Raw genomic sequence first — 12,407 nt, forward strand, 5'->3', positions numbered from 1 at the left:
ATGGGGTACGGGGTCGAATCGCGGCCAAGGAATGAAAATTGCTCATTTTTCCGTTAAAAGCGGTATCAACAAAAGGAAAGCATCAGTGACGAGAGTGAGTTCAATTCCTTAGTTCAATTAATGTTCTTGAGAAAATCAGAAGCAATGTTCCACCCTGTTAAATAAGCCGAACTTGTTTTGATAATCCCTGCTCAATCAACCAGTTTACCCTTCATTCTCCTTTGATACCGCTTGACAAAAAGTTTCAAAAGATTTTCAAATCTGCGACTTAGCTATTCATATTGTAACCTTGCCATTCCCTGGAATCGCAATGATTGGGGAAGTGAGTTATGGAAATGGAAATGTGTGGGACAATTTCAGTTACCCTCCTGTGACGGAGTAGGGATGTTGTCTCTGATGTTCTCGGGTACATTGACAGAAGATCCCTGCAGATCAGAAATTCAAACGTCGATTCGACTTCAGAACAAAGAGAACGATTGGTTTGTAAGTGAAATAAAATCCTGCATTGCTCTCGAGCCAGGTCGGAGTCGATACTCCGCTATCCTGACGCGTAATCCGGCGAATTCTTCATTACTGGTTCACACATGAATGGCAGGAGAATCAGCATAAGCGAGACAGCATCACCACACCGACACATTTCCTCAATGTTTGGACATGTGTCACCGATTGTGAATAATCTCAGAGAGATACAAGTGACAAAGAATCGCCGTGTAGTGGATGGGTTGTATGGTGTCTGTCTGCGTGGGAATGACGCCACGTGTGTATGCCGTCCCTCTCCCTCTTTCTGGGATGAGGGAGAAACAATGACTCATTTTTAAACCCTTCCTTTCGCGTTGGACTGTCAGCAGCGGATCAGCTCAGGGCCGTGGTGATGACCGTCACTGAGTGAGCGTTTCTCTTGCATTCTTTCCACCGGAGTAAGTTGGAGCTCAGATGTCAACTGCTGCCCGTTCGCAGGAAAGAAATGTACGCCCGTGTTGCATTAGACTTCCTGCAGGATTTGTGTGTGAAGACGAACTCGGAACACCAAACAGGCTGCACACAATCGAACACATATTAGTTTACGTGTAGGAAGAATCTCCAGTGTCTATTTTATCCTCTCCTGCCAGTTCAGAATCGTTCTATTTCTCGGAAATACAAACGTTCGGAGAAAATCCACAATCAAAATTGCTCATTTTCTGCTGTGTAATTGCTTCTACTCACAGCAAGTGATTGACACTGAGCAGAAAAGCGAACGGGCTCTGCCCTCTCCCCGCACAGCTTGCAAGTAGAAATAAAATAGTTGCATTGTCTGCCAGCGTGGTTCCTTGATACGCGTCAGTGAGCAGGGAGACAGAACTGGAAACAAACATTCTGGAAACGCTTCGCTGCTTGGAATTCCAGGAGCGTTGTGGAATGTATTTCAGGCGGCGAAAAGGAACGCTGCTCGCGCAGTGTGCTATGCCACCTGGCTATCACACATTGCTCATCGGGTGTCATGGCATTCAAGGGTTAAATACGTGGTTCAAATCCCGGACAGGTGCATATGTCCTGTCTGCACTGACACAAAAATAATCGATCTAGTTTCTCAAAAAATAGTCTCTGTAAATGACGTTGAACAGCCTGAAGTCGAGATGGAGAAGAGCTGCTATTGCAGCAAACACAAAAATGGGAAACACTTTGCCAAAGTTAAAACCTGTGTTTCAGATTGTTCACGGAGTCAATCCGACTCTGAATGAAACTACCAGCTACATTATTGCTCGTGAAACTTCAGGATGTGTGGAAATTAATTGACTCAAGACAACAGTGAACAGGATGATGTGATGTGCAATTTCAGCTGTGAAGGTAGATTGGAAAGTTGGGGCAATTTACCTGAGAGAACAGAATGCTGAAAGTTGGTCTTCCCCTGCCAGCGCAAGAGGTGAAAAACCTGCGCCCTGAGCACTCACCTCACCTCTGTCCGTCGCACCAAAGGATACTTGCACAACCAGCAGAGATTTTCTTGCAAATGCAAACATCTAATCTACAGTGTCCGTTGTTCTTGACGTGGTCTCCTTGACACTGGTTAGACAGGGCACGAATACCTAGAGCGTTGCAGAGAACATCTCTGGGATACACGCACTAAACAATCCCAACGTACTGTAGCTGACTACTTCATCTCCCCCTCCCACCCCAAAGATATGCAAGTCCTGTGCCTCCTCCACATTCAAATACAAGCTTCTTGATGAGTGTGGGAACAACACCTCAACTTCCTGTATGGGAACATACAACCACTCAACATGAATGTTAACTTCACCAGTTTCCTCATCTGCCCTCCCTAAAGCCCCATCGCAGGTCTAACGCTCCACCTCGATATCTACCTCTTAACTGTCCTATCTGCCCATCTTCCAGCCCACCAGCAGCTCCATACTCCGCTCTGACCTATCACCATCAACCTGCAGTATCCATCGACTGATTAACTTCCCAGTTCCGTTCTCACTCCTGTCCCCCACACACCTATTTATCTCTCAGCACTTTAAACCTCCCCTCATTCCTAATGAGGAGCGAACGTCTGCAACGTAGATTTTCCTGCTCCTGATGTTCCCTTACCAGCTGTGCTTTTCCAGACCCAAACATTTAGCATCTGCTTGACCTTTCCAAAGTCATGAAGGTTCTAGACAGGAGAAGCAAGGGAGTGAAAATACTCCAACGCCTGAAAGTATCTAGAATGACTCGGCAGAGATTGAAGGTCATCAGGAAAAGAAATACAACTGACATGAGGAATAATACATTCGCACAGGGAGTGACACATGTCCGCAAATCACTATCTGACAGTGAAAAAGATTCAGATTCGATGGACAAAAAGGGAAATCGATGTTTACATGAAAAGGAACAATGTTCAGAATTACATGGAGAGAGCAAAAGAGTGGCCCTGGAGAGCCAGCAGAGAGAAGGTGGGCTCTCTGGCCTCCAACTGCACTATGAGACACGTTGTGATTCTGAGTGAAATCGGCTTTAGTACAACAGAATGTGTGACGTTTGACAATGTGTATATTTGCCCAAGAGCACATTACACGACAGCAATGATGGAATTATAACATCATTATCAAAGTTACATGCTACATGCCAGATGGAAAACTGAGTATTTCTCTCCATCACTGAGAATTATTTTTACAGATATTGACCTCAGGTGTGTGGAATGGTGCATTCGGAGTTAAAGGTGTGAAACCCAGTGATCATTGAATCAACGCCGTCTCCTCCTGTGTGGCAGTTCCACGAGAACTGCAATTTGCTGTGCTTCCAGTAAATAGACGCAAACGTATATTGTGTAAAACATTGGTGAAGTTGGCACAGAGGAGTTGATACGCTTGTGAAGGTCTGAATGGCCTTATCCTGTTCTCAGTCGGTCTGCTATGATCTACATCATACCGTCTCTCTTCTGTGAGATGGGAGTAAGCTCGTGAATTTGTAAAAAATAAAAGATCAGTTGTGATGTGTTTCATGCACAGGACTCCGCACACTATTTCCCCATGCTGCTTCACACAGCCACGTCCTGGCGGACAATTAAATGTAACACATTGCGGACTGAACCAAGTAAATGTCCGTAATTGGATTTTACCAACACGGTGTAAATTTCAGAATCACCGTTAATGTGGAGAGGGTCCGTTAGACTTCGGTTTTCGCTCCTGTTGTTGAGATAAACATCACTTTAACTGTGTCCAGTGAGAGGAAAGAATTGCTGTTGCTGCGAAACATTTCTTTGTGAAACCTCTGTCACTCTTCTGTAACAGGAGGAGGTGGAATTTCCTAATGGATTGAAGCATAAAGTTGGGCAGATTAAGTAATAAAATATCATTACATGTTGTTAACACAACGCTGTCTCCAACTAAAAGTGACGGCTGAACAGAGGGATGTGGCTGCGTTTTACCCAATGATGAACACTTTGTGCTTGATATATCACACTGGGGGAACTGAGCATTTAGCCAAACAATGGGTAATCCACTTCCCTGAACCATTGTTCACAGATACAACTGCCAGGAAAACATCTCGTCTGATTGAAAGGAGCTAGAAAAAAACACTTTGCTCAGTGAATATCGCATACAGCAAAATCTGTTGCCAGGTAAAACTCACGGAGGGAAACCCTCAAAACGCACTGCGAGCCTGAGGTGGTTTGAACACGCAACTTTTTGTTCTGGAGTCAGACGCTCCACAAGCCAATAGCCACACTCTTGCTATTACATTCGATTAAGGTAAGTTATCGTACTGTGATAATCTTACATTATGACCAGCAGTAGAGGTCAAAAACGAATGCCTGTTCTATATCATTTGCGCTCTGTCCCTTTGTCCCACGAATCACCGTATCCTTCTGTCTGTCTGTTTCTTTTTTACTCTGCCTCCCCCATTCCTCCCTTCTACAATTCATTGTCTCAACTCCGCTCAACTTGGCCATTCCCCTCCTGCTTCATAGATTCGACTCGAAACTTGTCTCTGGGAAGCCTGGTTCGAGTCTGTACGTCACAGTGTGGATTCAGGACAGAGACAACGAGAGACAAAGAATCTGCGTGGAGTTCAAAAAAAATGGACTGGGTTCCATTCTGATTTTCGTGTTATTGTCCAGGCTGCAGAATTACGTTTTGTGTATCCACATGCAAAATCGTTTCCTGGTGACATGCATGAATTTGCAGTGACTGGGATCAGGCTGGCCTCGTCGCTGCACAATGAAAGCCTTAGCATGTATTTTGGTAAAGTAAAACTGGCCAAGGACAATTGCGGTTTCAGTAACTGCAATCTGAAGTTCGAAGTCGCTGACACCCAGGTTTCAGAATCTAGCCGATTTCTTTGCACCTCAGACTCTGTGGTGCAATTAGTCAGCACGTTCGGCTGTTCACCAAAATATTTGTGAGTTACTATGGCTCATTCTCGAAGTATTCGAGGTGCATCTTCCAAATCATGCAACACACTGTGTTTGTCAGAAGTTTGGAACACACTTGTGCAAGCAGAAGCGGATACAGGATTAGTTGTTTATTATAAATCTGAGACAGCCATTTTGGTATTGCAGAGGAGACTGTCACACTCCTTAGATTAACTACTTCATATCGTTTAATCTGTGACAGAAGGGTGTGACTGGGAATGAGGCAGGTAGAGGGAAACAGAGGGTAATACTGAAGGACTCTCAGCCCTTCAGCCACTCCAACAGGTTTGAGTTACTTCCTCCCTGTGTGGATGAAAATGCTGGCTGTAGGGAGGATGAGCAAAGAGAGGACAGAAATGTGGCTGAGGTGGTAATTCAAGAGGAGGGAGAAAAGAGAAATATCGGTATAATCGGGGACAGTAACTGCCAGGAAATAGAGACTGTCCCCTATGGCTCGTCCCAAGGGTCCTGAAAGCTCTCTTGTCTGCTTGGTGCGCATTTTCAGGTTACTCATCTAGGCTGCAGATGAACTTGGAGTGGGAGAGGAATGATCCAGATGTTGATGTAGGTGGAAAGAGGAAAGAATTTCTGTTGATTGAATTTAGGTTGGTGCTAAATTAGAAAACATGCACAAAAAGTAATAATCTCTTGATTACTACCTGGTCCATAAGCAAATCTGCACAAGATCAGCAAAACTAACGAGGTAACTGTGTGGTTGAAATGCGTGCTATTTCATTGTATTTTTAGGTCAGAACTGGCGAAGGATTGAACTGGCCCGTGGGATAGTGTCCACCTGAATGATGTTGGAGCCAAAGTCCTTGGAAAAGCTGAAAGCTTTGGTCTGTCGGTAGAACTTTAAAGTAAATAATATGTGTTTGTTTTAGTTGCACAGAAAATTGTGGAAAATGTCAAAGAAGTGACAGTTTAAAATTTCCGCAACAAGTAATTTGACAGAACGTATGTAAAGCAAAAGGAATCTACTTCAGGCACAGCAGGGAAGGGGACATCTACCGCCCTCTTTCCCTGCTCAACATCTTTCCCATCTATCCGCTCAACCCTCCTCTCCAATCTAACATCTTCTCCCCGCTTTTATCTACCTATTGTTTTCTCAGCAACCTTGCACTCAGTCCCAAACTGCCGCTATTTATCCCTCAGCTCCCCAGGCCACCAGCTTCATTTCTGATGAAGGGCTTACGTCCGAAACGTCAATCCTCCTGCTTCTCGGATGTTGCCTGGCCTGCTGTGATTTTCGAGCACCACATTCTTGACTCTGATCTCCAGGATCTGTGGTCCTCACTTTCCCCTGAGGTTTGAAAAGGTCAACACAGAATAGGCACAGAATTGTGGTGGATACATCTGGAGTGATGTGTATACCAAAATAAACAGGAGGGCACGTCTTCAGCACCAACATGGAGCCTGGCACCAACGGGCTCACCGTCATCTCTCACAAACAATGAATGTCTTTCTTGTTCCCTGGTGCCTCATCTGTTCTCGTTTCACCCTGATTTCACATCAGGAAATTGCATCTGACCTTGCTGATGTGGGACCTTTACATGCAGGGAAGACATTCTGATGCTTTCATTTATTGGTCACAGCATTGAGTATCGGATTTGGGAGGTCATATTACGGCTGTGCAGGAAATAGGTTCAGTCAGTTGTTGGAATATTGTGTGCAATTCTGGTCTCCCTCTTCTGGAATGGATGTTGTAAAACAAGAAAATTATCAGAAAAGATTTACAAGGATGTTGACAGAATTAGAGGATTCGAGCTACCGGGAGCGGTCAAAGAGAATGTCACTGTTTTCCCTGGAGCGTCAGGGGCTGAGGGATGAACTTATAGATATTTATAAAGTCATGAGGAGCGTGGATAGTGTAAATAGATAGGGTCTAATTCCTGGGTTGGAGCTAGTCCAGAACTAGAGGCCACAGATTTACTTCTCTCGCTGTCGCTGAAAATAAGGATCAGTTCCCCGCAGGCGTATGACCCTTTTTTTTCGATATCAGACAAAAGCAGATGTTGATAGACGACCTGGTTCTGAGGAAGGGTCACATGACGTTAGCTCTGATTTCTCCACACAGATGAAGCCAGAACTAATGAGTTTTTCAGCAACTTCTGCTTTGTTTCCCAACTCAAAGTTCCATCCAATTTGTTGTGTCGTGTGAGTTTAAAATGTTCCAGGGAAAATAGTTCTGAAATTACCACTCGGAACTGCAGAGCACTCAAGTATGCAGGCCAAGTGCTGGAAACCGGGATGATGGGTTGCTATCAGTATTTTATCACCTCGATGACTCTAAAACATTGGAGGAGAAAAATGTCGTCATTGAATATAATAAAAGTCTAACGCTGTTTCCTTATCTAACGATGGAGGCTGTATTGCCTCCATCCCTGGTCATACAGTCTGTAGGATTCGGCGCTTCTACCAGGACTTCCCGGGTTCCGAATTATTTCTTATTCTTGACTGTCACAACTGCAAAAACCGAGTAGGTCTGATGGGAATCAATATCTGGGAACAATATCAATATCAGCTACAAGGAGAGGCAGAGACTGTTTTCCCTGGAGCGTCAGAGACTGAGGGATGAAATTATAGATGTTCATAAAGTCATGAGGGGCGTGGATAGGGGAAATAGATCAGTACTTATCCCTGGGATGGACTTAGTCTCGAATTAGAGGCCACAGATCCAGAGTGGGAAGGGAAAAAAATAAATGGGATCGATGTGGCAATATTTCACACAGAGGGTAGTGTGTGTGCAATGAGCTGTTAAAGGAAATGGTGCTGGCAGGTACAATAACTCCATTTAAAAAGTTAAAAATCGCACAATACCAGGTTATCGTCCAACATGTCATTTGGATGCATTCGCGTTTGTAGCGCTGTGCCTTCATCAGGTGATTTTGGGGAGTAAGGTTGTAAGACGCAGCTCGTGAATCCAAATACAACTGTTGGACTTTAACCTGCTGTTGTGTGTTTTTGAACTTTGTACACTCCAGTTCAACACTGGCATCTCCAAACCATTCAAAAGGTCATCTGAATGTGTATATGAACAGGAAGTGTTCAGAGGAATATGGGCCAAGTTCTTGCAAATGGGACTAGATTAATTGAGGATATCTGCTCGGCATGGGCAATTACGTACGAAGGATACGTTTCTGTTGTGGAAAACTTACGATTGATACACTGCTGCATTCTGCTTCTAAAGATCAGATAGTATATCATATTGATTACTGTAAGTCATAACCATTAACAGGCCATGCCACTAAATCATAATGACTAAACAACCAGGGAAGTTCTCTGTTGATATCACACTGGGCACGACCTGACTCAGCATTGCATTCGTCCATCTTTATATCCATGATTCCTTCAGCTCTGTTACAACCTATTTCAAATACATAGGCTATTCGCTGCAGTATACAATTCATGGCAACCCCACCTTACAGGTGTCCTGCTGTGGCACAGTCGTTACAATATTGCTCTTGTAAGCATGGGATTGTGCGTTTGCGCCTCCCTGAGTCACGTGTGAATTTCTGTGCAACTGCCGCATCCAACCTCCAAAGGTGAACTTTGCTGCAAACAGATTTTACAGATGCAGCTTGAAATAGGAACAAAAACGTCAAGCAGGTGAAATACTACTTTCTGAATTTGGTCACCCCTGAGGCCTCTGTCACTCACGGGGGGACGTGTTTGAATGACTCTCTGTTTCAGTAAAAATAAGGCTCAGTTCCCCGAGGGCGCATGAGCACTTTTATTTTTTCAATCTCAGACAACAGCAGATGTTAATTAACGCCCTGGTTCTGAGGAAGGGTCACCGAAACTATAACGTAAGCTCTGATTTCTCCTCACAGATGCAGCCGGAACTGCTGAACTTGTCAGCAAATTCTGCTTTGTTTCCCAACTCAAAGTTCAGTCCAACTTGTTGTGTCGTTTGAATATAAAATGTTCCAAGAAAATATTATTGAGATGACCACTCGGAACTGCAGAGCACTCAAGTGCTGGAAACCAGGATGATGAGTTGCTGTCAGTATTTTATAACCTCGATGACTCTAAAATATTGGAGTAGAAACTTATTGCCATTGAATATTATAAACGCTGTTTCCTCATCTAACGATGGAGGCTGTCTTTCCTCCATCCCTGGTCAGACACTGTGAAGGATTCGCCGCTTTTACCACCACTTGCCAGCTTCCGAATCCAGATGCGAAAATTCATATTTATTATTCCTGACTGTCGCAACTGCAAAATCTGAGTAGGTCTGACGGGAATCAATATCTCAGAACTGTTAATGTCGCCGAGAACATCAGAGCGCCTCCGGAAAAAGGAGCAAGTTTGCAAACTGTCTTTAATCAATGGCAGGAAACATTGCTGTTTGTTGGAACATGAACGCTACATTTTCATGTTTGAAGACATTTCTGAAAAGCATTCTCTTTCTCGGAACAGTTTTCCACTTTTCCTCATGATGCCATCAGCTTTGGATTAAATCGGCCAGGCTCCCACTAATGACGCTTCTTAGCATCCCCTCTGCTCAATTGCCGTGTACTGTCCCTCAGAGTAAACCACCGCCAGTTGTCTCTCTCCAATAACAGTCCAGAATTAAGATGGTGACTTTACCGTTAAATATGTGGCTCACTGTTACACTTTGTGATATCACAACCCTGGAGCGCACAAGGGACATTTTATTCTCTATTACATGCATTATATAGAACAATTATGCTGGTAGGAGGTAAACAGAAAGATTCGTCGTATGTATAATACCAAATAATTTGAGTATCTAAAATGGCGGCCTCGTAACCCATCACAGCGACTCAGTGAGTATCACTAAATAAAATTCATAGAGTAAATGAAGAGTGCGCAGGGTTTGATCAAATCTGGTAGAATACTTTGAGGATTCGAAGAGCAAGTGAGACAAAGCAGAGCCAGTGGATGTGACTTGTTTGCATTTCCAAAGGGCATTTGACAATGTGCATTTTGGGGAGATGTTTAGTAAGAATGCATTGTGTTACGGGCAAAGTACTGGCATGGATTGAAGAGTGGCTGAGTGGCAGAAAACGTAGAGTTGGGATAGCGGGTTTTTTTTCAGGATGGCAGGCAGTGACGCGTGGAGTTCATCAGGTGTTTGTGTTGAAACCATAATTTTTCACGTTACGCGTGAATGATCTTTTGAAAGGAATAGAGGGCGTTATTATTACGTTTTCAGATGAGACAGTTTTAGGGAGACAGGTGAGTCGCATTTAGAAGCGGGGAGGCTGCAGAATGACATGGACAATCTCGGAGTGTGTATAAAGATTTGGCAAATGCAATACTGTATGAAACAACGTGTGATCAGAAGTATTGGGCAGAAGAGTAGAGATATAACTATTTTCTGAAAGGGAAAAGGCTTCTGAAATGGGAAGTGCAAAAACATTTGGAAGATCAAGTTCAGTCTTAATGTTGACATGGAGGTTATTTCAGAGTTGATGTGAGATACATTTGCTCAATCGCGATAATCGAAAGAGATTCTACAAGGGCATTACAAGCAAAAGAATAATTAGTGCCTTTTAAGATGAAAATATTTATCTTTCTGTCCAATCGCAGTAGATGAGAGAGATACTACATGACAGTCTCGCAGGTTTTGCTGTCGATGTTTGAGAACTCAAATTGATGTTTTAAAAACAGTTCACAATTCTACAGAAGAAGTGTTGGAGATCTGTGAAAATAAATTTTGGATATATTTCTGGGATCAGATTTAGTGTCTCCCACGACTCTGCGGTTGGCTGTGAGGAAAATATGGGGCCCCTTTCAGTAATAATTTTATTATCGATAACCACAGGTGAAGTGCCAAATACCTGAGGATTACCGAATGTTGTGCATTTATTTAAGAAATGATGCACCTAGAAACCTGTGAACTTTTGGACTGTGATTCTGGCTTTGGTGGTGGGTAAGTTATTGGAAGCGATTCTAAAAGATAGGACATGTATGCATTCTGAGTTAAAGAATAATTAGTTATATTCAGCATGGTTTTGAGTGAGGGAAATTGTGTCTCACAAACATGGTTGTATTTATGAGAAAATATCTGAGAAGATTGATGAGGGCAGAGCAGTAGACAGTGTTGACTTGGACATTGGTAATTCCTTTAACAAGGTTCCACATGGTCGATTTATTCTTACAGTTAGGTTACATGTGAATCAGGGTGAACTTTCCATTTGGATATAAAATTGTTCTGATAGCATGAGACAGACACAGAATGTGACGGTCGCTTCTTTTTCAGAATGAAGGACTGTTCGCAACAGTTTAGGACAGGGATCGGTGCTGGGTCCACTTCTGTTTCTCATTTTCATATAAGCTATTTAAATGAAAATATGCAAAGCATGGGAAGCAAATTTGTAGGTGCCAGCAAAATTGGTGGCAGGGTCAATTGTGAAGAAAGTTATCTAAGATTACAAAGATCAATATGTGACTCGACGAAGGATTAGCAGGCTGTGTTTAATTAGGATAAATGAGAGGATCAATACTTCGACAATTAATAGTGCGCGTTTGGGTGATGTTGTAGAATAGAAAACCAAGGAGTTCTGGCGCATAATTATTTGAAGTTTGCATGACATGCAGTTCGGGTGGTAAAGGAGATGTTGATGATGCTCATTTCGTTAAGTATAAGAGTTGGGACGTCATCTTTTGGGAGAACATGACGTTGGTGAGGCATTGCCAGGAGTAGTCTGCGGAGTCGTGATTTAGGAACAATACTGTTAAGCTGGGGAGGGTGCAGTAAAAATATGTCAGGCGTTTGTTAGGAATGGACGTTTTGTATTTGATGGAGAAGCTGGAAAGTCTGTGGCTCGTTTTCAGTGGAATGTAGGAGATGAAACGGTGACCTTATAGCAGGCTATAAAGTTTTAAACGGTATACATAACGTGAATGGCAGGTTCATTTTTACCTTGAATGAGGCATTTCAAAATTAGTGAACAGATTTTTAAGGTGAGAGGAGGAAGACTTAAAAAGACATAACAGAACTTTTTTTAAAAAAAGAGACTACTTTATAAAGAGAGTGTTTCGTGTGTGGAATGAAGTTCCTGAGGGTGTGGTGGATGCGAGTACGGTTACAGCATTTGAAAACTGGTTGAGCAATAGAAAAAAGCTTTCATATGGCCTTTATTCAGGTACATGAATAAGATTTTTTCGTAGTGATCAGGACAAAGCAAAGAGAGATGGGACTTGTTCAATTTTCGATTCTGGTTGGCATAGACTAGTTGGGTGGAAGGGTCTCTTTAAATGTTACATAACTGCATAGCTCTATCTGAGCCTGCCTGCAATGAAACAGATTATTTGAAGAGTCTGCACTCCTGTGCAGAAAATTGGCAATGATAAAATTGGCTGAATTACTTCTTCCTGTGCCATGCTGTATTTAAGCCTGATTTCTGCAATCTCTGTTCGCCATAGTGAAAGTCAATGACTGGGATTGTTGGGACAGTCTCTCCGCGAATTTATGTACATCTGAGTTGGCTGTCAGTGTGAAATAAGCTGAGAGAATGGAGCAGGAATAGAGCTGAGAACGATGGGGTATTGGGTTTGGAAATTGATT

This window comes from Chiloscyllium plagiosum, unplaced genomic scaffold (assembly GCF_037043375.1).
Source record: "Chiloscyllium plagiosum isolate Xiang-an unplaced genomic scaffold, Cpla_swu_hap1 HiC_scaffold_50, whole genome shotgun sequence".
NCBI lineage: Eukaryota > Metazoa > Chordata > Chondrichthyes > Orectolobiformes > Hemiscylliidae > Chiloscyllium > Chiloscyllium plagiosum.